Below are 27,591 nucleotides of genomic sequence, written 5' to 3'. Positions count from 1 at the left end.
TCTGACAAAATGTCTGTTTTAATTCTTCTCTTCCTCACTCTTCCCATAAAATACGCCTTTTTTCTTTGACAGCCTTTAAAATTGTCTGTTTTTCCACAGTTTTTCAGAATTTCGATCCCGATGTGCTTTGGTGTAGTTTTATTTATGTTTTTCTGATTGGAGTTTATCATGCCTCTTGGATCTGTGGACTCCTGGATTATCGTGGCCTTCAGTGACCTTTGAACCACAAGAAGGCAAGGATAGTTTTCTCCTCTGTAAAACGAGGGCGAGAAAGTGCTGCTTTGGGGTCTACCCTGGTGGTGCAGGGGTAAAGAACCTGCCTGCCAATGCAGGAGATGCAAGACACATGGGTTTGATCCCTGGGTCGGGAAGATCCCCTGGAGGAGGAAATGGCAACTCCCTCCAGTATTCCTGCCTGGAGAATCCCATGGACAGAGGAGCCCGGCGGGCTACAGTCCATGGGTTGCAGAGTCAGAGGCCACTGAGCACGAAATCAGGCGTTGCCTGAGCTGGAAACGGTAACTGATAAAGAGATGACAACGAGATGCACAGAGAACTCAACACGTGGCTCTCTTCCCACCTGGAACAGTTTTCTCCACTTCGGTCTCCTCTGCCGGAGGCTGGGGTTGGCCCCACACCAGGATGGCAAGGTCGACTCTCACCGGTAGTCCAGGGCTCCTGCAGGCTCTGTCCTTCATCTTCAGATCGAATATTTTGTTTCTCTCCACTCTCTTATTTAAACATAAAAACTTGTAAATGCAACCTACCCACAAATTATTTTTGTAACTCTGATTTTATACAGTTTAAGTAAGTTTTTTTTTTTTTCCTTCTGAAATCCCTTGCCATTTTCACTTGACCAAGGGAACATGTCCCTGTTGACTTTTACAAACAAACTTAGCCATGACTTCCCCCGACAGGCCGGCCACTGGGAGGTGGTTAGACATGCAGAGAAGATTCAGACTGGGGAGGCTAACCCCCCTCCCAGTGTAAACACAGCTCAGCGCCACCCCACAGGCAGGCGTGGGATTCCACAGCGTGCCGGGGGCTACGCCAGGGCCCATCAGGCGCAACTTTCCGGTTGGAGGATACAGATTTGGTTAATATCATCCCCTGCTGCCAGGGAGCCCTCCAGACTGTGTCCATGGGCTGTAAGGACCCCTAAGAGCAAAGACTGCCTGCGAAATGGGTCTGAAATCTGGAGTCACTTGGCCCTGCGAGAACCTTGTTGATGGACTTCTACAGTGTGAGTTATTATAATGAGTAGATGGCGAACCACTGAGATGTCCCTGTCGGGACTGTGGCAGCCAGACCCCAGGGCAGTTTCCAGGGTTCCTGCCCCGCCCCGCCCCACCCATGAAGCTTATGCCCTCTGTACACACCCCTCCCCCGGAGTGTGGGTGGGCCTTCGAGCTTGCTTCTAACCCATAGGATAGCAAAAGGCAAGGGATGTTGAGATATAATTAAGCTCCCATGTCAGCAGGTTTTGAGTTAACAGAGAGGGTGAGCCTGAGTTAACCAGGTTAATGCCCTTGAAGGAGGCTCAGGCCTCTGAGAGCAGAGGTTCCACGGAGACTCCAGAAGGGAACTGGCCGCATGGCAGGGCCCCTGTGGCAAGGACCATGGGCCGCCTCTTGGCCCTGCAGGCGACCTCGAGGACTGAGGGTGGGCTCCAGGAACAGCCAGCGAAAATCAGGCCCTTTGCCGTATAGCTCCAGGGAAGGGAACTCCGCTACCCACTTGCAGGGTGCTGAAGGTGGTTTTTTCCCCCGGGGGAGGGGGGGCAGATCCAGGTGGAAACGCGGGCCCACCCGGGCCTGTGGGACCCTCCCTGGAGAATCCGGGGAGTCTGGAGACAGTGGGATACTGAATGTGTGCTGGGTTAGCATGCTAGGTGCGCGCTGACGCGTCACGCAGCCTCAGATGACACAAAAGCACTCTCTCATTCCTGGAGCCCCTGCAGAGGGGGCTGGTCCCCGCCTGGCAACTGTCCTCAGTCAAGGAAAGCCACCTCCCCCAAGGCTGTGCCCCTCCTCCGGCTGGAGGGATCACGCTGGGGCGCTCTGGATCGACAGGCCCTTTTTCGTGACCGCCCTGCAGTCCAGCTCCTTCCTCTCCCAAGTCCTGCTTTCTTTACTCCCCTGGGTGTGGGTTTGAGATCACCGCACAGAATCCTTCCTACACGCCCATCTCCGCCTCAGATCTGTCCCTGGGGGAGCCTGACCTAAAATAGTCATCATTATTTTAATACATCATTCATTGTCACGGGCTGTCCCCTAAAGTCAGAAAGCTAAAGGAAGAGGCGGTCGAGAGAGGAACAGGAGCTGGTGACCTTGTTTTCATTTGCTTTCACTCTATAAGCACAGACTCTCCTGCTAACTTTCAATAACCTTCCCTCTGAAAGACTACTGATCTTTTTTAAAAAAAAAAAAGCAAAAAAAAAATTTAAAAAAAAAAAAAAAAGCAGTTAGTAAGAAGGCACTGAGATGGTCTGCAGAAATGATGAAGGTTCATTTTTTTAATTTTTCCAGAATGGGGCATGGAGGCCGGGTGTGTGTGTGTCCGTGTGTGTGTGTATGTGAGAGAGAGAGAGAGAGAGAGAGCGAGCGAGCTCGCCCCACTCATTCTCATTCACTCAGCCGATGTTTCTCAGGACCAGGGCCAGCCCCCTTGCAGGCTGTGCGCCATGTAGACACACACGCGGAAGTCCCCCCACCGCGGAGCGGCTCCCGGATGTGACGTCACTAGTGGCCGAGCTGGGCTTATGGTGAGATCCTAACCCTGCCACCGCCCCACCTCCTTGAGGGCCTTAGCTTACTTAGCTCTGATGACTTCTCTTGGGCTGTGAGGTTGCACAAATCGGACTTGGACCCACCAAAGCACTCCTTAAGCCCTGGTGCGTCATGGCATAGATGGGGAGAGACAGAAAGAGCCGCGCGCTATTTTTGACTCAGGTTCTAAATAAGGCGGTTTACTCTGATTGACAGTCATGGCCAGTAATACCCACACGGTGCCTCCCTGCGCTTGGCACTGTCTGAACACTCCGCAGACACTAGGTCAGGTAATCCTTCCAACCATCCCAGGTGGTCGCTAACAGTGAAGATGTGAACAGATAGATGTCCATAAGTGCGTTCCAGTTGCGTCAGCTTTCATTTCAGAAAAAGGGCCTGGGCTCATGAACGAATGCTTGGAAAAGACAAGTGAAACTTATTTAAGTTTCCAGGAAACCCTGAGTTTGCTAATACTTCTTTCTCCCTTTGGAAAAAAAGGTCTCTCTTAGGTGTGGACATTACATAAAATATGTGCCTATTCTTGACCACCCAGCACCAATTACCAAAGTTTTAAGATAGTCGGGGCTTATCACTTCCCTTCCCTGTCCTCCTCTGTCCACCTTCTGATGTCCTCTGTTCCTGCACGTATCTGCAAATGGAAGGAGAGATGAGCAGAAACTCACATCTGTCAGGCTCAGTTACGCGTTGCCAGCTCTGCTGAAGACCAAGTGGGCGAAGAGCTAGAAGCTAATGGAGCACCTGTCCAGAGCACTCCCCACCTCCGCCATGTGCCCCCTGCACTGGAGACCCAAGCTCCCTCAAGGTCTCCTGACTCCAAACTGCTAGGCAACAGGAGCGCATCGTTACATTATTCTATTTCAGGTTGCCAGCTTTCTCTTGTGACCAAAAAGTTCCTGGAAAAACACCAATTTAGTTTGTTTCACTGAGGAACAGAATGGGTTTGCTCTCCACCGTGTGTCTCTAGGCTTTCCCAGGTGGTGCTAGTGGTAAGGAACCATCTGCCAATGCAGGAGACATTAGAGATGAAGGTTCAATCCCTGGGTCGGGAAGATCCCCTGGAGGAGGGCATGGCAACCTAGTCCAGTATTCATGCCTGAAAATTCTATGGACAGAGGAGCCTGGCGAGCTACAGTCAACTGGAGTCATAGAGTTGGACAAGACTGAAGCGACTTAGCACACTCGGGGGTGTTTCTAACCCATCACTGTTTCCTGGCTACCTTCTATCGTGTGATGTCACTCTGTGTTGAATTCTGAAAAAAGCCTAAATCCCCGTCTGTGTAGATGAGGAATGATGGGAGAGGAAAATGTACGCACAGATGGACAAAAGGAGAAAAATAAGTGCTTTCATTGTATCTTTTTTGATAGTAAAACACGTCTGTACCCCCTCTTCTCTGTTTTATTCACCCACAGCATATCAGTTTCCTATGGCTTGGCTGTAACAGATGACCAGAAATGTAGTGGCTTACAACACAAATGTACTTTCTTTCAGTTTTGGGGATCAGAATTCCAAAAAGGGTCCCATTGGGCCAATGTTAAGGTGTTGGCAGGGCTGTGCTTCTCCTGGATGCTCTAGGAGAGAACCTGATTGCTGGTCGGTTCTGATTTATTGAGGGTGCTCACTCTCCTTGGCTTGTGGCCCTCTCCATCTCCAAAGGCAGCACTGGCTAGGTGAGTTTCTCTCCACTGCCCCACCAGGACACTGAGGCTTCTGCCTCCTTCTTCCACTTTCAAAGGACCTGATTGATCAGCTTGGGCCACCTGGGTAATCTATGATAACTTCCTGGATTTTAAAGTCAGTTGATTAGCAATTTACTCCCATCTGCAATCTTAATTCTCCCGTCCCCAAGTAACAGAGAAGGTTCTGGGGATGAGGATGTCTTTGGTGGGGGGCATCATTCTATCACACCCAGTGTGCACATTCTTACAGGAAGATGCTGTGGAGACCAAATGTCATGGAGACCAACAGATAATGTATATTTACAAATAATGATAGAATCTTATAATTTTTTAATAATTTATGTATCACTTCTGTTTGTACTGGGTCTTCGTGGCTGTTGTCAGGGCTTTCTCTGGTTTCGGTGAGTGAGAGCTACTCTTCACTGTGGTGTGAAAGCTTCCCACTGCAGTGGTCTCTCGTTGCAGAGCACTGGCTCCGGGGCCCACGGGCCTCAGTAGCTGCGGCTCCCAGACTCTAGTGCTCGGGCTCAGTAGCCGTTGCACCAGGGATCCGTTGCTCCCCAGCATGTGGAATCTTCCCAGACCAGGAATCGAACGGGCGTCCTCCCCTTGGTAAGTGGGTTCTTATCCACGTGCCACTTCCCACCAGGGAAGTCCTGATAATACTACTAAAACCGTAAAACAAAAGAAGGAAGATGGAAAGCTTATCTGACATCAATGCTCGCTAATTCCGGAACACAAAGACCCACTGCACACTTGCGTGAGGCCGTTGCCGACACTGTCGTTTGCAATTACTCTTCCCTCTGGCTAAGTCAGATGAGTTCGAATCGCCATCCAGGTGACATCCAGCAAGCATGCTGACTCTGTGCGCTGGCAAATGAGCACTCGGCGTGCTTTAATGGCTGAGCTATGTGCTATAGATGGGGCTTCCCTGGTGGCTCAGACGGAAAAGAATCTGCCTGCAATGTGGGAGACCTGGGTTCGATCCCTGGGTTGGGAAGATCCACTGGAGGAGGGCATGGCAATCCACTCCAGTATTCTGGCTTGGAGAATCTCCATGGACAGAGGAGCCTGGTGGGCTGGAGTCTATGGGGTCACAAAGAGTTGGACACGACTGAGTGACTAAGCATGTGGTATAGACAATGTGTGTTTTGAGAGGAGTGACTGTTTTCCTTTCTGGTGTTCGTAACGATTCACAGTTGCTTGAGATGGGCAAACCACCTCCAATCCATTCATTCATCCAAAGCCATCGACTCACTCAGTGTGTATTTTTTCATGTCTGACAATTTCCAGGTATAGTGCTAGATGCTGGGGAAGTGATGACAAGACCAAATGCGTACTCTTTGCTCTTAGAAATTTTAACCTAGCAGGGTCCATGCAGGACCTCCCGTAAGCCCTGTAAGAGAGTGGGGGAACCAGGCCTTGATGCACTAGGAGGTTTGAGAGGCAGAGAAGAATGAGGACGTTTCAGGAATAGGAGGGAACGCTGAATGCAGCCACCTGCTCAGACTGCCCTGGAGACTGTCTGTGTTTTCACTTCTTCTGATTCATAGCTCCTTTGCTGTTTGCCCTGACACCACTCTCAAGCCCACAAACTCAAAATCATAGTGGAAGGGGTGAGAGAAATACATTTTCTGGGCTCAGAGGAAGACAACCAGACATCCGACTTCAGGAAAGAGACGTCTGTGTTACAGTGAACAAAGGAAAAGCTTTTTGGTGCCGAGGTTGGGAAATGCTGAAGGTCAAAGGGCAGCTCATGACATTTCATCAGAAAGGACACGGGGACACACATTCCAGACAGCTGATGCAGAACGTTGGGGAGGTCAGTTCAAGAGCTGAAAACAGGTTTCAGAAGAGAAAATGGGAGGATGCTCTCCCCGCCAAAGGTAGGCAGTCTTCTGACACAGATCTCTGTAATTTTACCTGAATGGCACATCAGGCTCTAAAGTCCAGATCCTCATCTTGAGTGATTAACTGCCAAGTTGTTATCTTGGTTTAGACTTTTAAAACAGATTTCCCGTTAATAATTAGTGGACAAATGCTTTCATTGTTGTTGCTTAGTTGCTCGGTTGTGTCTTTTTTGCCACCCTGTGAACTGTAGCCCACCAGGCTCCTCTCTGCATGGGATTTCCCAGGCAAGAATACTGGAGTGGGTTGCCATTCCCTCCTCCAGGGGATCTTCCTGACCCAAGGACTGAAACTGTCTCTCCTGCATTGTAGCAGATTCTTTACCACTGAGCCACCAGGGAAGCCAGGACAAAGGCGTTGTCCCTGACAAATTCATCAAAAGCAACGGCATCCTCCACATCGCGTGAGTTACCAGATACGTCCTGATGACTTTTCTGCGTGTGTCTCCCGCCTCGGCGTCCAGCCTCTGAGCTCTAGACCTGCTTATCCTCCTGCCTACATGACATCTCCACCTGGAGGTCTCAGAGCTGCCTTGGATACAACGTAGACAAAATCAATCAGTGTTATTTCTACCCCAAACCTGGCCGGGTTGCAGTGTTTGCTGACCTGGTGAGTGGCCCTGCTTCCAGGAAGTTCCCTGGGAGGCGACCTTGATTCCTCCCTCCGGCTCACCACCTCCTATCCAGTCAGTCCTGAATCCAGCCACAGCTTCCCATCACAAAGCCACCGTGCTCCCCCTCAGGGCCACTGCTCTGGCGTCTGCTTGACCTTTCATCTCTGCTTGGGCCCCCCCAGCCCATCCCCCAGATTCTGGATGGAAAGTTCTTACATTTCCTCTCCTGCATCAACCTCTCTTCCTCCAGCATCCACTTCCTGCCCAAAATGTTGTGAAGGCTTCCCCTTGCTGTCAGGATGCCCAGATGATAAAGGACCCGCCTGCGCATGCAGGAGACGCAGGTTCCATCCCCGGGTCGGGAAGCTCCCCTGGAGAAGGAAATGGCTACCCCCTCCAGTATTCTTGCCTGGAGAATCCCACGGACAGAGGAGTCTGGTGGGCTACAGTCCATGGGGTCACAAAGAGTTGGACATGACTGAGCGACTAAACAACACCCACAAAGACAATTTGCGAGTCCTCGTGCAGGTGGGGACAAGCCCGCCCTCTCCGAGAACCTCCCGCCTCGTCTCTCCTCTTTCTGGGGCCCCAGGCTCGTGGGTAGTTTTAAGTCTCAGAAGGCACCACACTCCTCCCACCTCCACCCCACACCCCCGCCACTGTCCCGCCTTCAGCACACCCCTCCTCCACTCTCTGCTTAAGTAATCCTTGCTCACCCACGAGACCTCACCTGAGTAACTACTGCGTTCCATTGGTTTTAAAACACATGTTCCACACACTGACATCTCTGACATTGGGGTGCTTTGCACTGGGGTGCCTTGGCTCCTGTTCGCAGTGGCGGGGCCCCAGTTGTGTGTTGCCTGTGTGTGCGCACGTCAACAGCATGAGCAACCAAGCCTGAATATGGGGCTGGAGGCTTGGCAGCAGACCCCTGACACGATGTGAGGGCTCTTTTAACCCTCATGAACTAGTGGCTGTGGTGTGGGGGTGGGAAGTGGTGGGTCAGATCTGTTCGGCACATCCTCCAAGTAAGAGTCAAAAATATCTTGGCTCTGCGTGACTGCAAGCCTGGTGCAGGAGGATGGAACAATAGCTTTTCGTTCTTTTAGAGCTTCTTTTAAGCAATATCGTTTTACCAACGTGCTTGATGGCACAGAGAAGGATCATGCGTGGAGAAGCAGAGACATCAGCTCTGAGGTGATGCAGAAGAGCTGGACTCTGAACAGGAAGAAAAGTTAGTGATTTCTTAAGCATCTGTCCGACTCATATTTTCTCTCTTAGCTATGCACAAAGTGACATGTAATTAAAACCTATGTCAAGTTGAAAATAAAAGAAATACTCTAAGTCATAAGAGAGCCTCATGTCATAATTAATTGGAGGTGTTATTTTCCCTTCTTAGCGTACATATCAATAGAACAATGGTGTGGCTTGCAGTGGGTGACATCTCTGATGTAAAGACACACAGCAGTTCCTGAGAGCAGGCTTCACCGGCGCCCCACACTAAGCCAGCCTTTCATATGCTGCCTCATATCCCCGCACTTCCTAGCATCCTTACTAATAGCTGTAAAAGACAGTAAAGTGTCTAATTAGCCCTTTAAAGTCCGCTAGCGTGGGAGCTCCAGGTGAGAAGGACTGCACCACTTAGAGGTACCGCTTTCCCTGGAGGCTAGGATGTGTTTGCATGGATGAGCGAGCCTGGCTGGGGCTGCGCTCCCGTCTTCAGGGGGCCCAGAATCAGTTGCTGGAGAGGCCAGCACTCGGGCCCAGCCCCGGTGGCGGAGCGGTGAGGCTGAGTCCCTGCTAGGCGGCCGGACCCCCTGCAGCCCCGGTGCCCCCACCCAGGGGGCTGGCATCACCCCTCCCCCCTGGCACAGCTCAGGGCAGAGTCACAGTTTATCTGGAGATGGCACAGTGTCCGTCCGTGGAAGGCAGGGCCTGAGAGTGGCAGGGGGCATCGTGAAAACAGGACAAACACAAATGGAGCAAGGGTGTGGAATCTCTCCCCTGTGGGACAATCTTCCTACAAAGATGCCGAGAAGACCCATCAGCCGGCATTTCTGCGGGAGGGGGGCTGGGGCTGTGGGAGGGCGGGGAGCACTCGGGGACAGGACCCCCACGGGACGGCCCCCAGACTGACTGCCCTGCAGGCTCCCCAGCAGGCTGGGTGGGAGGTGCTCCCAGCCTCCATCGGCAGCTGGGTGTGCTGAGAAGGGCGATCTCCCGAGGCCCCTGCACTCCCTTCACGGTGCCCCAGGCAGGGCTCTCTGCCTTCCGTTTTTGCCCCTGAAAAACAGAGACGTCACTTCGAAGGGCTTCCTGCCAGCTCCCAGTCAGAAATGTCCGTGGGCAGGGTAGCACAGCAGGCTCGAGAGGGGGTCCTGGCTCCAGGTGAGGGGTCCTGAGTCTCCCCCAGGGGCGCGGAGGTGGGCTCATGTTTTACTCGCACTTGGCCCCTGCTCCTCTGAGTCAGTCCTGTTTGTGAATCGCCCTCTGACCCGTGAGAGCAGCTGTGTGCTGATGACGAGGACCAGCTAGCCAGCCCTCGGCTCCTTTGAGATTCCCCCACCCCACGTAAGGGCTTCCCTGGGGGCTCAGATGGTAAAGAATCTGCCTGCTAGCGCAGGAGACACAGATTTGATCCCTGGTTCTGGAAGATCCCCAGGAGGAGGAAATGGCAACCCACTCCAGTACTTTTGCCTGGAGAATCCCATGGACAGAGGAGCCTGGCAGGCTACAGTCCATGGGGTCACAGAGTCAGACTCGACTGAATGACTTTCACAGGTTTTTCGTAGACTACTACACCACATAAAGCCATTCCTGAAGTGTGGATCAGGCACTCGCTTTGTTGAAAAAACTCAGTCATTTCTGCAAACTCATTTCCTCCCAGATTCTGATTTGGAAAACTCAGCTCTCCCCCAGCCTCACATCCAGACTGGGCTCCGAGGCTTCCTTCAGGCATCTAATGGGCGAAGGCCTGGCCCCCAGCCTCTGCAGGGGGAGTGAACCAACACTGAGACCCATTACCCTCTGACGCAGCCTCCCGTCCAACCTCTTCCCCAAATTCTTCTCTGCAGGGTCCAGAGCCCACAGGAAAGGGGCCCCGGACACTCTGGCCTGAAAGTCCCGGGGGTCCTGCCTGTTTTCGTCTCCCCACCAGCGCTTGTTCTCATTGCTGGTGAGGTTGAAAACTGGTCCTTAAGTCGTGTTCCTGAATTCATCGGGGACCACACCAGAGCCAACCACCGGTCAGCCAATGCCTTGGGACGAAGCTCCCACGGAATCAAACACAGATGTTGTTTGCCTTATGTAGACGCTATGGTGATAGGAAGTAAACGAAACAAAACTTATCGCTAAAGAACAAGCTTCTTTGCGTTAAGAAAGCTGGGAGTCTATCTGGCCTGTGTTACTAAGTGTTAGAACAGTTCCCAGAAACAGCCCGCCCCGCACAGAATTCCCATTGACTGCTGATGGCATACGTGGCTTCACTGGTCCGGCCCTCCCCTCCAGCAGGCCCCGGGGTAAACCTGGGGTCACATATTTAGGCTGATAGTAAGCCTGCAAGCCTGAAAGGTAAGCTACACGTGACAGGTAAGCTTACCTGGCAGGTAAGCTGCACGTGATTTTCTCAAACTCACTGTAAGCTCAGTGACTGCAGCCATCACAACTTGACCGTTTTCGAATTCCCCTCATCCCAGCCATTCCCCTTTCAGCCTATGATCAAGTGCTAATGATGGATGGATTCTGACAAGTACAGGTTCAGCAGAGGTTTGCTGAATGAAATTATGACAAAGACTTTTGGCTTCTTTGGTGTCCGTGTTCTTTGAGATCAAGTACTGAAGAAAGCAAATGTGAAGGCAGACCCAAGGGCTTTTTTCTCTGGGATCTGACTTAAGCAGGATCTATTCCCTACGAGCCTTGTAGGACTGGTCACAGCTCATGGCCATTCCAGCAAGGGGACGAGAGAGCTACTTAGGAACAAGAGAGACCGTTGTAAAGCAGTCCAGACCCCTCCCACAAAGCAAGAGACAGAAAGGCTGTTGACAGGTCACCTCCCCTGACTCCCCAGCTCCTGAGCTCATAGCCGTGGTGGACACGGGGCTTCTCACTGCCTCTTGGACAATGTTAACTCAGTCACTTGGTGAGACTAAGACCTTGGTCCTGGAATAAGCTTGCCCCTGTGGCCTGAACCCTGGATGACAGTGGAAAAGAGGAAAAGTTAAAATTTTACATAACCTCCTGTTCCTTCTGCCTCTGTAACTCAGATGCTCCTTGCAAAGTCTGGATCACATAGGTGTCAGAAAGTGGGAACTCACAATACTAGGAACTGGGGTTTACCTCACCCACCCTTGTCCTGCTCTTTGCAATCACCCAGCCTCTACAAACCCACAAACCCGCTTAATCATGCCTGTCCGTGTATAAAAACTCTGTAACCCCTTTGTTCGAGGCTCAGAGCTTGGAGTGTTGCCTCCTCTGGGCCCACCAGTGTAATAAACCTGAGTTTTCCAACTCTCCGAGGGTGGTTCTTGGTTCCTCTAGTACTGGTTTCTGCAACAACAGCTGGAGAAAGTTAGGAGCATACTTGCCCTATGAATAGGGCCCTGCAACACCAGCATCCTCCAAGGGGCCTGCCTCAGTTGGCACAGGCTGCTTAACAAAATGCCGCAGGCTGGGTGGAATGTCTAGGTTGCATCTCTGGAGACTGGGAGTCCAAGGTCAGGGTGCCAGCAGGTTAGGTTCTGATGAGGACCATCTTTGGGGTGGAGTCTTCTCATGTGCTCACGTGGAAGAAAGGGTGAGGTCTATCTGTGGGGTCTCCTTTGAGTGAGTGAGTGAAGTCGCTCAGTCGTTGTCTGACTTTTTGCGACCCCATGGACTGTAGCCTACCAGGCTCCTCTGTCCATGGGATTTTCCAGGCAAGAGTACTGGAGGGGGTTGCCATTTCCTTCTCCAGGAGATCTTCCCAACCCAGGGATTGAACCCAGGTCTCCTGCATTGTAGGCAGACGCTTTACCGTCTGAGCCACCAGGGGTCTCCTTTATAAGGCCTCATTTATTGGGGGTGGGGCACTCTCATGGCTTAAATCCATCCTGAAGGTCCTGCCTCTTAATACCACTATTTTTGGGGATTGGGGTTTCAACATATAAATTTTGTGGGGACAGAAACATTCATACCACAGCAGGACTGACTGTCATTTTTATAGCATCTTCAGCAACTTGATGCTGAAAGTAATAAACATCTTCCTTGGAAAAAAGAATCACAGGTTAATTTCTGCCCTGAACTGTTCTAGGTGGGCTTTTAAAAAAATACACCTTTATTTATTTGGCTGAGCCAGGTCTTGGTCGCAAGGTCCTATCTAGTTCCCTGACCAGGGATCAAGCCCAGGCCCCCTGCACTGGAAGCATGGAGTCTTAGCCACTGGACCTCCAGGGAGGTCTGCTAGGTAGGCTTTTAAAGTCAGCAGAAGCTAAAGAAGACAAAGAAGCCTGGTGTGCTGCAGCCCACGGGGTTGCAGAGAGTCGGACACGACTGAGTGACTGAACTGAACTGAAGCTAAATGCTTCCACCAACCTCACTGGCCCATCCTCACGAGAATCTGGCTCCAATGATCCCTGTTTTCAAGAAGATTTCTGCTGTAACTATGGGAGCACAGGCCGACCAGCCCCATTTCCTTGCTCTGTTAGCAAGATGCTCAGTTATCATTTGAGTTCAGTTCAGCTGTGGAATCTTCTAGCTGTAGCTTGGGCCCTGGAGGGGCAGAGACTTAATAGGGGCTGCCTTTTCCACATCCTGCAAGAATTGCAAAGATCCAGTAAGTCAACTTTTACACAGTGCTTGGGGACTGGAAGGGTCTATCTGGGCTAAAAATGTACCAGGAAAAATCATGGGTTGTTTGTTCCTAGTGTGGTGGCTTAAAGTACACCCCACTTTCCACCTTGATACCTTGTTAAAAAGTTGGAAAGCCTCTATCAGGGTGAGAAAGACAACTTTTACTTATTTAGTGGGTGGTTTTTTAAAAGCCCTAGAGATTCATTCCTAACACAGGTCTATTCAAAAGTGTCAAAGACACTTACTGCTCACCCACACATGCAGGGAAGCCAGGAGACAGAATATAGAAGAAATTAGAGCCTCTGGGGTGGAAGGAGGAATTTTCTCTGTCGCGGTAGGAGCCCTTCGCTGGAGTAATGTGAAAACAGAGCCCCTGTAACCTATCTCGGTGCACCCACTCGGCGGGGGAGTCAGGCACGGCCCTGGGTTTTTCCTAACTTTTAAGTTCTCAACAAAACCCTTCCTGAATTCAAAGCACTGACTGTGGCTGACATGAGACAATTATGGCTGCTAATTGTTTGCCATCCCAAACCAAGAAGTATTAAGTAGTTGAATAACTAGGCCACCTTCCTCCAAGCCTCTGGGCTTGGGACACACGGGATGTTCAGTCTCGTGGATGATACTGAGGTCCAGGTTTCTGCACTTCCAGCCAACACGGCGGGGTCCTGGACACCAGCCCCTGCAATCTCTGGCCTCACTGTCCACGTTGCTGGTGACCCATCTGGAAGGCATCATTAAACTTGGCATCTCCTACAAGCTGAGGTGACTGCTGCCTCATTGACCCCTTCCCAATCAAGGTGTGTCCAGTTTTATTTCCAATAACCTCAGCTCTTGACTCCAGGCTGCTGACCTTGTCTTCCTGCAGACTTTTTCTTGGCTGGCCCTTCAGCTCCCAGCATCCCTTGCTACCTGCAAAGGCAGAGATCCCCTGCCTTAAGGTTGATCCCACAGAAAACAGCCTTTGACCTTCGAGTCCCAGCCTCAGCCCTCGTGAGGGGACAAGGTCAATGGCCATGTATATATCAGAGTGACAGGTTTGTTGTTGGGCTGGTCCTGACAGCAGACCCTCTCCTTCTCACTCCTTTCTGTCTTCGTCACCCCCAACCCTGTTTTTAATTTACCCCTTAGATTAATAATAAGGCTTCCGAGGTGGCACTGGTAAGCTTTATTATTAGTAAAGAATCTTCCTGCCAAAGCAGGAGATGCAAGAAATCTGGGTTCCAACCTTGGATCGGGAAGATCCCCTAGAGGAGGAAATGGCAACCCATTCCAGTGTTCTTGCCTGGAGAATCCCAGGGATGCGGGAGCCTGGTGGGCTGCCGTCCATGGGATCACACGGAGTCAGACACGACTGAAGCGACTTAGCGGCAGCAGCAGCAGCCTCCTGCCAAGACAGGTGATAAAAGAAATGTGGGTTCCAACCCTGGATGGGGAAGATCCCCTGGAGGAGGAAATGGCAACCCCCTCCAGTACTCCTGCCTGTTGAATCCCAGGGACAGAGGAGCCTGGTGGGCTACAGTCCGTGGGGCTGCAAAGAGTTGGGCTTGGCTGAGCGCACACACAGACTAAAATTCAGGAGTCTGCAAATACTGAGACCAGCCAAACAGGTGGTCCTACTAGGGCTCTGGCAATGAGTGCCCCCGAGGTTCTAAGGAATTGGTCGATTCCCTTACGCTGGTATTACATCCTGGCAAATGGACAAAAACCTGGGTTTCGTTAAGCTCTCCATACCAATTTACCTTTATGCTGAGGAGAAAATTCATCCCAAAGGGTAATTTATTCAAAAAACTGCAAGTGTCTGGGAAGAGGGACTTCTAATGAAAGTGCCTTTTTAACCATAACTATATCGTGTCCTGACATTTATAATGAAGCCTAGAGCCAGAAATAGATTTTCCAGGAGCGCCGGACGTGTCCCAACAGCTAGATGAAGTCCCTTCTGCTCCAGCGTGGGAGGAGTCTGGGGGGCTTCCGTGTCGGTGTGGCTCGGGGGGGTTTCCAGAACAGCTCACGGGGCCCCCTCGAGGGGTACGGTGATGGACACCCAAGACCACAGCCACACGTGCGTTCTTGCACAGACAATATAGAAGGAAAATAATTGCCTCCGTTTCTAAGCAAGGCTGAACGATAACCTTTCACGGTCTGTTTTATTCTCCCTAGAAATTATATCGATTTGGTCTTTCGCTTTGTGATTAAGAGAGAATTTAGTTAGCAGCCAAGGCGCGCTGCTCACATATTTATCAGTGTTCTTGAAACCACCTTGACATCATCCGATGGAGAGGTGGAACAGTTTGGAAAATTAGTTACAAGAAGCCTTGAAAGTTTCTGGGACTTGAAGAAACGAGGCCGGGTCACAAAGAGGGCTCACAGGCCCTCCTTACCCGGTGGGAGCCCTTGAGACATTTTCAGGGGGAAGACTGAAACCCGTGAAGTAGCTGTGAGAAAAATCAGTATGCAATTCTGCTTTAAAATGGTGGTTTTCCAAATGTCGTCTGAAGAAAACACGAGAGGAAGAAATCGTGTGCTGTGAACCGGAGGCACTAGGGTTAGAGACGCGGGTGTTCCGTGCAGGACGGCGGCCACGGTGGGGGGCGCGGTGGTCAGGCGAGGACCAGGGAGGCAGTTTTCCGGCGACAAGCGGCCACCCCAGGCTTCTATGCTGACGCAGGAGAGCAATCGTCTCCCCTCGGAGGATACACGGGGCGAGCTGCCGAACAGACGGAGGGAAGAGTCGGATCAGTCCCGCCTGGCAGAGGGGATGCTGTGCACAGAAACACCGCATGGATTAGAGCCACGCCATCATTCATGCAAAGACGGTCCAAGAGTGGAAAGCAGGATGACACCTGCAGTGGCCCAGGGCCAAGCCGGCTGTGTAGACAGAGGCTGGGGGGGCGGGGGAGTGGAGAGGGGGTGGGGGGCCAACAGGAGGGTGAAGCTCAGCCTGTAGGGGGCAGCACTGTTCAGCCCCAGCCAACCTGCAAAGGCCACTGCAGCCGCCAAATGAAAAGCCAGTAGACTGTACTGTTTTTCTCTCTGGCTTACTTCACTTTGTATAATAGGCTCCAGTTGCATCCACCTCATTAGAACTGATTCAAATGCATTCTTTTTAATAGCCGAGTAATATTCCATTGTGTATGTGTACCACAGCTTTCTTATCCATTCGTCTGCTATGGACAGGATGACCCAGAAGGATGGGATGGGGAGGGAGGTGGGAGGGGGGTTCAGGATGGGGAACACATGTAAACCATGGCTGATTCATGTCAATGTATGGCAAAAACCACTACAATATTGTAAAGTAATTAGCCTCCAATTAAAATAAATAAATGTTTAAAAAAAGAAAAGAAAAGCTGGTAAACTGGATTTTTATCTGAAATCTCACCTGCTTTAAAAGGTCGGCAACACTCCTGAAACCTCTTTAAAACATTGTTCCAAGAGGCTCTCTGAGATTGACCCTCTGCGCTCCCTTGTAAAAACCTCTCATCAGGGCCGCAAAGGAGGGAACTGTGTTATCAGCACAGAAGACAGAAGGAGGAGGCAAGTCGGGAGGGATTTTATGAGAAGACTTCTCTAGAGCCTCCAGGGCCGCGGAAGAGGGAACTGTGTTATGGGCACAGAAGACAGAAGGAAGAGGCAAGTCGGGAGGGATTTTATGAGAAAACTTCTCTAGAGCCTCCAGGTTGGAGCAAAGTTCTGAAGCTAACGTGTGTGTCAGAAGGTTACTCACTTTAAATCTGGAAGTTAAAACCAGAGTTCTGATCATTAAATAATGAGTGGTAACAGTTGAAGCCGAATATGAAATCACTTCCATGCAGCAAGAGGTTAAATATTTATGCTGTTATTTGAATCAGAAGTTATATCTGGTGGAAGTTCATGAATGGCTGAGTGATGTGTTTTCTGCCAGATCTGCCTGTGATCTGCAGGCTGAGGGAGTTGGCCCATGTCCTCACGAATCAGGCGCCACTGCTTACGGATAGCAGCTACTGAAATTTTGGACCCAACATCTAGAAAGGAAGAGCAAGCCCTTTTAGGGCAAACCTTGCAGCCTCTCACTTGTATGACATGATGGGAATATTCAGCGGGGTTGGAATTTCCTCCCAGACTCTTGTTGAGTTTGGATTTTGCTTCATCTCACAGCAATCTTGGCTGAGGTAGTATGTTTATCCCCCTAAGAAGCTTCACAAGCTATAATGATTTGCCCTGAATTATTACATAGGGGAGAAAACACTGCTATCGTCTCCTGGTGGTGGATCAGATTACCCTCCAGAACTGTTTATTCCTGCCCACCTTCACCCTGGTGGGCTGAGTATACCTTCCTGACTTTTCGTTTCAGGTGTGGCCTTTGTTGTCATTCAGTCGCTCAGTCGTGTCCGACTCTTTCGACCCCATGGACTGCAGCACGTCAGGCTTCCCTGTCCTTCACTCTCTCCCGGAGTTTGCTCAAATTCATGTCCATTGAGTTGGTGATGCCATCCAACCATCCCATCCTCTGTCGTCCCCTTCTCCTCCTGCCCTCAATCTTTTCCAGCATGAGGGTCTTTTCCAGTGAGTCAGCTCTTCACGTCATGTGGCCAAAGTATTGGAGCCTCAGCTTCAGCATCAGTCCTTCCAATGAACGTTCAGGGTTGATTTCCTTTAGGATGAACTGGTTTGATCTCCTTAGTATTTGCTTTAGGGGCTTCTATGCTAAGAGACAGGATGTGATCAAATGCTGGAACGCACTTGTGCGTCCAGGTGTGTTCTTGGTTCAGCCATCTCTGTGAGATGCAATTTCTCCAGGTAACTATGGCCTCTGCAGCCTGGGGTGAACATGTACAGAGCAGGGCACCATCACCCCATCCCACCCCCACCAGACCCAGCTGGGTCCATGGCTGATGCAATATGCACCGCAGCCCCCCGCCCCGGCCCCCACCCAGAGCCCAGCCTGGTGAGCTGCCCTGCCAATACACAGATCCAGGAGAACAAATAGATCTTCTTTTAAGAAACCACATTCCGGGAGGATTTTATTATTTAGCATTATTCTAGCAGTGACTCATTGATTCCATCCTTTCAGAATGAATGAGGCTTTTTGCCTTTTAATTGGTCCTTATAATTTGTTTGCTTCTCCAGGGTATAAGCATTTCACTCAGGGTGAGAAGAGTAGGCATTCTAAAGGGGCAGGAGAACTAGACAACACTCAGAGGGTCTCAGCTTAGCAGTGGGTCTTCTTATGTGCAGGTTGCTGAAGTCCCACTTGCCATCATCAGTCATCAGTTGAAGATCAGGTACAGTTGGAGAAGGAAATGGCAACCCACTCCAGTCTTCTTGCCTGGAGAATCCCACGGAGAGAGGAGCCTGGTGGGCCATGGTCCATGGGGTCGCAGAGAGTCGGACACGACTGAAGCGACTAAGCACGCATGCACGATGGGACCTGGGCGTCATCGTCTTCTCAACCCTCTCCTACCCACCATTCAGCCCCACACTCCGCATCCCAGGAGAGGTGGCTCTCACCTGCATCTCAGGTCTTTCCAGGGCTCTTGCCCCCAGCGATCCCGGGCCAGGTCACTGTCCTCTTTGCTTGGATTAGTAAGTCGCCTCCCCGTTGCCTCCTTCCATCCATGTCTCATCTTGGGTCCCCCTTCCCACCAGCTTTGAAACACTCGCACTTCTTCCAGGTCTCTTTGGGATCCTGACGGCTTCCTAACTATGGCTTCCAAGACCCTTTAGGACCCAATTCCTGCCTACCATGCTACCGTCTCTCACCACCTGGTGTAAGTATAGAAAAACGGAGTTCAGAAACAGACCCGCATATATTACTATACAACCAATTAACGGGCTTCCCAGGTGGCTAAATGAATCTGCCTGCACTGCAGGAGACACAAGAGATGCAGGTTCAATCCCTGGGTCAGGAAGATCCCCTGGAGGAGGGCATGGTGACCCACTCCAGTATTCTTGCCTGGAGAATCCCATGGATGGAGGAGCCTGGCAGGCCCCAGTCCATAGCGTCACAAAGAGTTGGACACGACTGAAGCGACTTAGCACGCATGAAATTATAAATCAGTTATACATGCATATATGTTCTTTTTAATATGCTTTCCCATTATGGTTTATATCGGACATTGAATATAGTTCCTGTGCTTAGAGTAGGTCCTTGTTTACCCGTATACACATATCAGTCTGCATCTGCCAATCCCAAACTCCCACTCCTCACCTCCCCTGCCCCCTTCCCGCTCGGAAAGCATAAGTCTGTTCTCTGGGAGTCTGTTTCTGTTTGGTCAGTTCAGTTCAGTTGCTCAGTCGTGTCTGACTCTAGGCGACCCCATGGACTGCAGCATGCCAGGCTTCCCGGTCCTTCACCCACTCCCGCAGCTTGCTCAAGCTCAAGTCCATCGAGCTGGTGTCTGTTTTGTAGATAAGTTCATCTGTGGCCTATTTGAGATTCCATGCATAAGTGATATCATGTGGTATTTGTCTTTCTCTGACTTACTTCACTTAGTATGATCATCTCTAAGTCCTTCCACGCTGCCTCTAGCAGTCTTTTTCATCTCCAAGGCCCTGTGAGGGCAGGACAGGGTGTTCGGGCAGTCCTACAACAAGCAGTCGCCTAAGTAATAAGATCCACAGCTGGGAAAATGGTGTCTGCCTCTTTCGGCTCCTCACCTCTCAGATGCTAGTAGATGAAACAAGGTCCAGCGAGTGTTTCTGGTGTTTGAGTCCTTGCCCCTGTCCCCAAGCATCCTTTATGACATCCAGCCAAGTCACTTTGAATTAAGGGGCAAGTGGGCATCACTTAAGAGTTCAGTTTGAAAAGCTGAAGATAAAGGTCAGGGAAGGTAGAAGCCCGTCTCCCCACGTTGAACAGGGCTGGTGTGATGGGGGGGCCCCAAACCCAGCTGGACGAGGGTTGGCAGCATATCACAGGACCTCCTGTTCTTTCAGGGCTTTTGGGGCAGATACATCCTTCCAAGCCAGAGATGAGGGGCAGGGCCCTGGGGCCGGGCAGGCACTGAACGCGGCAGAGGAGCCAGAGGCGGCTCGTGCACATGCGCGTGGCGCTCCCCAGAGCACGGGTCGCCACGTGCCTCGCCAGGGACACGGCCTGCCTGTCACGGGGCAGCCCCTCACAGCATGTGCCCAGAGACAGACGTGTGTGTCAGACCACAGCGGACAGCAGCCTCAACAGATCTGCAATAAGACATCAGACTCAGCCCCCGGCAGCTGGGGACACCGGCCCACCTCACGCCCTGCTCCTCCGGGAATCAGCTCCCGCCGGAGCCACGTGAACTGGGCTGGCACCCGCCCCACCCACCGCAGAGGTTCTGAGAGAGACTGGGCCTCCGGGACCGTGCCCCGCTGGTCCTAGTGAGGGCGGAAGGGCCCACTGGAGCCTGGAGAGGGGTCAGGATGCCAGACTGCACACCCTCAAATAGCGGGCCGTCTTCTCTGGAGCCTCCGGGGCCTGATGCCAGGGTCAGGTGGTGGAAGAGGGACCGTCTGCCTTACCGTCACTGTGCCGAAGGCCCCCCACCTGCAAGGGCTCCAAATTCATGGCATCTTCCCTTCTTAACGGTGTTCTTTCTTTTAAAATGAAGTAGAGTTGGTTTACAATATTGTGTTAGTTTCAGATGTAGTATATACATTACTATATAATCATGCAGCAAATGATTCAGTTATAGATATATTATTTTTTCAGGTTAGTTTACATTATAGGTATTTACAGGATTTTGAATATAGTTCCCTGTGTATACAGTAAATCCTTGTTGCTTATCTATTTTAGATATGGAAGTGTATATCTGTTAATCTCCGGCTCCTAATTTATCTCTCTCTCCCCCACCTTTCCCATTTGATAACCATAAATTTGTTTTGTATGTCTGTGAGTCTGTTTCTGTTCTGTGATTAGACACATTTGCTTTTAGAGTCATTATTTTTTTAGATTCCACATATAAGTAGTATGCAGTATTTGTCTTGGATGCATGGATGTCTTTTGCCGCATCCATGTTGCGGCAAAAGGTAATACTTCATTTCTCTTTTATGACTGAGAAATGTTCATTGTGTATATATATATATATATATACACACACACACGTACACACACACACGTACATATATACACACACATACATATATACACACGTACATATACACACATGTGCATATACACACACCTATACACATGTGCGCACACATGCGCACACACATGCACACACATGTACATGTGCACACATGCACACATACATATACACATGTGCATGTACACACATACATGCGCACACATGCGTACATATACACACATGTACATATACACACACTTGTACACATATACACATGTACACACACATATACACATGTACATATACACACATACATACATACACACATACATATATATACACACATACATATATATACACACATGTATATATATACCCACATACACACATACACACACATATATACACACAGACACATACATATACACACACACATATAAATATATATATACATGCATTGCTGTTGTGTTGTTGTTTGGTTGCTAAGTTGGTCTCTTTGTGACCATGTGGAGTGCAGCCCACCAGGCTCCTCTGTCCATGTGATTCTCCAGGCAAGAATACTGGAGTGGGGTGCCATTTCATTCTCCAGGGGACATATGTATACCATATCTTTTATAAATATAAATATATACCACATATTCTTTAATCATTCATCCGTTGACGGGTGCTTCGGTTGCTTTCTTGTCTTGGCTCTTGTAAATAGCACCGCTTTGGGCATGTCATTTCTGCTAGAGCAGTTAACATTAACAAAGAACATACTGAATGCCAAGCACTATGTGAAGCCCTTTATGGGATTTTCTGATTTAATTCTCACAACAGTCTTGTAGGGTGGGTGCTCTTATTATCTCCATATTACAGATAAAATGATTAAGGTTTAAACTAGTTGAGTAACCTGCCCAGGTTCACTCAACCAAGACCAGAGGACTGAGGTAGGGACTCAGACCCAACTGGCCCGTTCTGTCAGCCTCACTGTCCTTTGTCCACCCAAGACCCGGAGAGAAAACGGGGAGCAGGACCACAGCGGCGTGGTCGGGGGGAGCAGGTGACGCAGGAGTGCCTGAGGAAGTCACTTCTGAGGTGGCTCTTGTTTGTTCCCAACCCAGACTGTAAGAAACCAACTGGGCAAACTTCTCGACCTGCACCCCCAGACTGCGTGTTCAGAGTACGCAGCTCACACAGGAAGGGTCCTTCTTGGAACCACATGGCAGGACCCAAACTCTGGAAAGGGGTTGTAACTATGGCAACCACATGTGTGCTAAGTTGCTTCAGTTGCGTCCGACTCTTTGGGACCCTACGGACTGTAGCCCGCCAGGCCCCTCTGTCCATAGGACTCTTCAGGCAAGAATACTGGAGTGGATTGCCATACCCTCCTCCAGGGGGGTCTTCCCAACCCAGGGATTGAACCCATGTCTTTCACATCTCCTGCACTGACAGGTAGGTTCTGTACCACTAGCACCACCTGGGAAGCCCATAGCAACCGTAATTTATCCTAATCTCCACCCATAGAAAGAAGAGAGTTTTATCTTAGAAAAAAATCAACTGCCAGAATAATTTATGATTGACATGCAACTTGGGTAGTGAAAAGCCAGTGGAGAAATTTGGTGATGGAAATACAGCCCTTCAAGGACGCAAGCCTGAAGTTGTAGGTGAAGGAGACTCAGGGGTCAGACAGCTCGGGTCCCTTCCCAGGAGCCATTTGTGCTGGGGTCAGTAGGTTTGGCATCTGTCAGCATCACTCTGCTCGCTAAAACCCTCGAAGGCTTGCCTTGTCACATCCCATTGAGAGCTACCGTTTCCTTCCTTTTGCACTGGCTCACTCACAATGTTAGTAAGCAACTTAAGAAGTGAATTATACTAATTTTGCTTATCCCTGAAGTGTGAAATTTTAGAAGATGGTGCCAAATGAATGATCATGTATATTTCTCAGTTCGTTCAAGCCTTTTTTTTTTTTCAGTTTGTTCATTCTTAATGACACTTCTCCACTGTGTAAATTTCACTGAGCAAAATGGAAGATGAAAACAATTATAAGATTATCTAGAAGTACAGATTTCAGATGCTGATAAGCAGAAGAAAGAGACTTTTATGGATCTGTATATGCATACTTTTTGTTCACTTAAATTCTAGGCCAGTTGTTCACTAGATACCAGCTAGATTATCAGATACCACAAGTTTCTGCTGATGAGATGAGACGGAAATAAAACTGTGACTGAAGGCAAGATGGACTCTCATCTTGCACATGCATTTGAGTCTAAGGCAGTACATTGGTGGTGAAAACCAAATGAGGTCAAAGCTAGCCTTGAATATTCTTTAATTATTCCACAAATGGCATCTCTGGTAGGATATGGGTGGGGCTTCTCTGGTGGCTCAGACGGTAAAGAATCTGCCTGCAACGCAGGAGACCCAGGTTCAACCCCTGGGTTGGGAAGATCCCCTGGAAAAGGGAATGGCAACCCACTCCAGTATTCTGGCCTGGAGAATTCCATGGACAGAGGAGCCTGGTGGCCTACAGGCCATGGGTTCATATAGAGTCAGACATGACTGAATGACTGACACTTTCACTTTTTCTTTCTTCATGACATTTGGAACTGTATCATGTAGCCATTGACAGGAGTTCACTGCGTAACAAACAACCCCACAATCTCCACGGAAACCAACAGTGAGCATTTAATGATGCCTCCTGTGGCTGTGGGTCTGTGGCATCTCTGCTCTGGGGCCTGGGAGGGAGAGGCCTTACCGTCCGTCCAGGGTGCGTTCTTCCGGTGCTGATGGCACATGAGCGGGAAAGACGCCTGCGCACGCAAGCGCATTTGAAGCATCTCCTTACCGCATGGTTAGTAACATCCCATTGGCCAAAGCCAGTCACGTGGCCAAGCCCCGACTTACTGGGCAAGGAAGCGCCTCTCCGCAGTGCAATGCCATGGCCAAGTGTGGTTCTCTGCTGTCACGGAGTCAGAAAACAGGGCAATTAATTTTTTACCACACGTCCTTAAGGTGTAGTGTTTACTTATATAAAGGACAGGTTCTAGTTCAGTCATCTGAGCAAGTGAAATCTGGGTGCGATGCCGTTGCCCCTGAGGACAAGATATTTGCTCAGCTTCCGGGTCTGTGTCCTTATTCTCCCTGCCCCCTAACGGCCAGGGAAGCCTGTCTGTGAGAACCAGCCCAGCAGCCTAGCAGCCAGCGGCCAGCGCCCACCCAGAGACTCTGCAGAGATCGTCCCTCCCGGCCGTCATTTCTGCTGAACTTCTGGGCTCCCTGTCTGCACCCCACCCCTGCTCCCTACTGCCAACCCAGCCCTCTGGTCCCCTCCTGCCCTCCCCCTACTCCCGTGGACCCCGTGCTTTGGGCTTTAAGACCCAGGCGGGACTTCAGTTTACCCCCAGGAGCTGAACAGCTCTCCTCTAGGCCTCCCAGAACCCTGGGACTCAGGATCACTTAGAAGCGAGGTCACCTGGGGCTCGGGGTCACCCAGAAGTGAGGTCACCTGGGGCTCATGGTCACCCAGAAGTAAGGTCCCTTGGGAGTCAGGGTCACCCAGAAGTGAGGTCACCTGGGGCTCAGGATGATCTAGAAGTGAGATTGGACAACACAGACCTGAAAAATCTCACTTTTCCCTGGGGGCTCGGGGTCACCAAGAAGTAAGGTCACTTGGGAGTCAGGGTCACCCAGAAGTGAGGTCACCTGGGGCTCAGGATGATCTAGAAGTGAGACTGGACAACACAGACCTGAAAATCTCACTTTTCCCTAAAATGTCCAATAAGATGAAAATGTTCTAATAGTCAGGATTCATTCAGAAAAAAAAGCAGACACGAAGTATTTTGAGTAGAATAGATTTAACTGGAAGAAGCGCATGGCAGTTGAGTAGGGCTGGAGAAGTCTGCTCCCAGAAAATCTGGTTGAGCAGGAATCCCAGAGAAGCTGTGACTCTGGCTGCCGGGAGACCAAAGCCCGTGGTTCTCCCCAGGGCATCTCAGAGTCCAGCAGCTGCTACCAGCCACTTCCACTGCCTGCCCGCAGAGATGGCTCTTGAGGGGACCTCCCCTCTCCCTGAAACGGCAGCAAATCATCTCAGCCACTTGACAGAGGGATTTTTTCCCCACCTGTCACTGGAAAGCCCTAACGCTAACCCATCCTGGGAAAGGAAACAGCAGGCTTTGCTCTGCCAGTGCAGAGGGAGCAGGGGTGATGCTGGTCTGATACAGACCGTGCGGAAAATCCATTTTACCACCTTCCCATATTTAAACTTCTGAATGGCAGCCACTACCCGCCATGCTCCTGTCCCACACGATGCAAGGGAACATGTGTTCAGCCTGGTCACAGGGCCGGGAGATACACAGATCCATGTGCCACTCTGTCCTGACCAACACAGGGGGTGACATTTAAAAAAAAATTATCCAGATAGTTACATTAATTCTAGAAGACCCATTTTAATATTTATTTATCTAAACTGAAGCAGAATATTTATAGTGAAAGGATTGTTTTACTTGGATACTAAATTTTTTTTTAACTTGCTGGGGTGTTATATTACTTCAGCTGAATGCAATAGAATAACATATTGGAGTTTTTATAAGACTCTCCTGTATGGTAAAACCTGAAAAAAACCTACTTAAGTTCTAGCTAAGCAGAGGAGGAAAATTCTTCTGGCATTTGTTTCTCTCCTGTCTGGTTTCTTGCCTTGGTTCACATATTATTTTATATTAAAAAAGCCTTACGCTCTAGTCATAACTCCTACTGGCAAATCTTAGCAACCATCAACAATAACCACTCCATCCTCTTCAGTCTTGGAAGAATCTATAAAATATATAGAATATGGAGATAATTATACGTGGACCCCAAGAAAATTCTTATAAAGTAAAAGTTAAGAAATTTGAATTCAAAGCCCCCGTTGGATCCTGGCCTCTAAGCAGTTATTAATTTGCTCATTCATTCAACAAGCACATATTGAGTACATACCCTGTGCCTAGGGAAACTGTCTAGGGTCCTACCCTCAGGGTCTCTGTCTGGCAGAGGAGCTCACAGTTGGGTACCAAAATCTCAGAATTGCCACTATTTAAATAACACCTAGCACATAAGCAACCCCTGTCTCCAAACTGAGTTAGAGGAAACTATCCATGTCACCAGACAGGCTTAGCTTCCCCCAAGGAACCACCAAGGAGCTCTTTCAACCTGGCGATGAGATTGTACTTTGCGAAACTGCAGTTACACTCAAGTCTGTGGAGAAAGCGATGCTGCCAGCAGGTGGCTCTGGCAGAGCCGTCTGACGAAGGGATGGCTGAGCGCTCTTGGTCCTGATTGAGTGCTCTCGGGTGCCCCTCCGAGTCGCCTGGCTTCTCAGGGGGCGTGACCAGGGGACCCTACTATTCAGAAGATGTGAATGCCTGCATTCTGATGATTCTGCTTTCTCAGAAACATCTTACTGCATCCACTGCTTAACAAGAAGTTGATGTTAGTAAATGCCATAGATTGGGTTTCCCAAAATAGAGAAGGATTTTTATTTTCGTAATAACATTACAGCCAACAGTGAAACTGTAAGATCAGAGAGCCAGAGGACTCTTCAGAGTCACTGGTGTACCGCCAGCAGCTGCCCAGAGAAACACAGAAGGCTGATGCTGCAAGGCCCCTTGCATTTCAGAGCAGGAACCCGGGGCTCTGTGCCCCACACGGAGCTGAAGGCTGAGTGGACTCTGGTTCTGGGCTGCTCAGATGATTGACGCTGCTACAGAACCCCACAGCATGGAGAAAGATAGCTGGGGCTCAAAGATCTTGAGAAGAAATGATTTCCTCATCATTCCTCCTTTACTTATTAACTGTTACTGACTGCAGATCTACTTGAAACATACCAGTAATGGCATTTTACAAATTACGGAGTGAAATGAAAACACCAGAATACTATCTATAGGAAAAGACACTCCAATACATACGTTTTAAAGCAAAGCTCAGAGAGAGTGTTGCCAATAACTGCAATGTGAAAAGTGGCCGCTTTAATACACAAATCAGCCTACAATTGCTTGTAATCAATGATCTTAGCAATGTAGTTAATAGTTAGTAGCATAGGACTCAAGTTAGATCTAGTTTCAAATACGGTTTCTATTACACACCAGCTTGAAAACGTGTGCAAGTTACTTCACCTCTCTGGGTCTCAGGTTTTCATTTATAAGATGTGGGTGTCAGAATGAGAGATAATCTATGTGAAGTCCTTAGCCTGGTATGGCCATGTGCTATGTACTCAGTAAATGTTAATCGCAAAATACGTAATGCAAATTAAGGGTCCCTGTGGGTAACCAACAAAACCTTAAGAAGTTAATTATTGTGACCATTATTGTGACCAGGACTCCAGTTGGCATTTCCAGCAGTTTTGGCATAGTTCTTGAAATGCAAGCCCCCTGCCTTCTGGATTTTTCTAAGGGTGCCAGAATTCCCTCTCAAAGTCTTACACAGGAACTTCTGATGGTTTATAAAGTGTAAGTTCATTACCAACACAATTTTTTAAGTTTTTTCTGACAAAAAGCAGAAATCACGGAGCTTCAATTCTTCCAGCACGTGGAAAACTCGAAGGAGTGGAGGGCATTTTCCATTGTGAGGACGTATGAACTGAAATAATGTCAATTAGGACGACATTAGGAGTTTGGCTAATCAAGCTGACATAACCACAAGTTGGTCTCGGCCCAAAGACTGCAAGGCTGGGCTGGCCCGGAACGACAGGGAGGAAATTAGATGAAGTCTGTGGACATGGCTGGTTCTGAGACTGAAGAGA

This window comes from Cervus elaphus, chromosome 7 (genome assembly GCF_910594005.1).
Source record: "Cervus elaphus chromosome 7, mCerEla1.1, whole genome shotgun sequence".
NCBI lineage: Eukaryota > Metazoa > Chordata > Mammalia > Artiodactyla > Cervidae > Cervus > Cervus elaphus.
The sequence above is the reverse complement of the archived record's forward strand: the minus strand, read 5'-3'. Positions refer to the sequence as shown.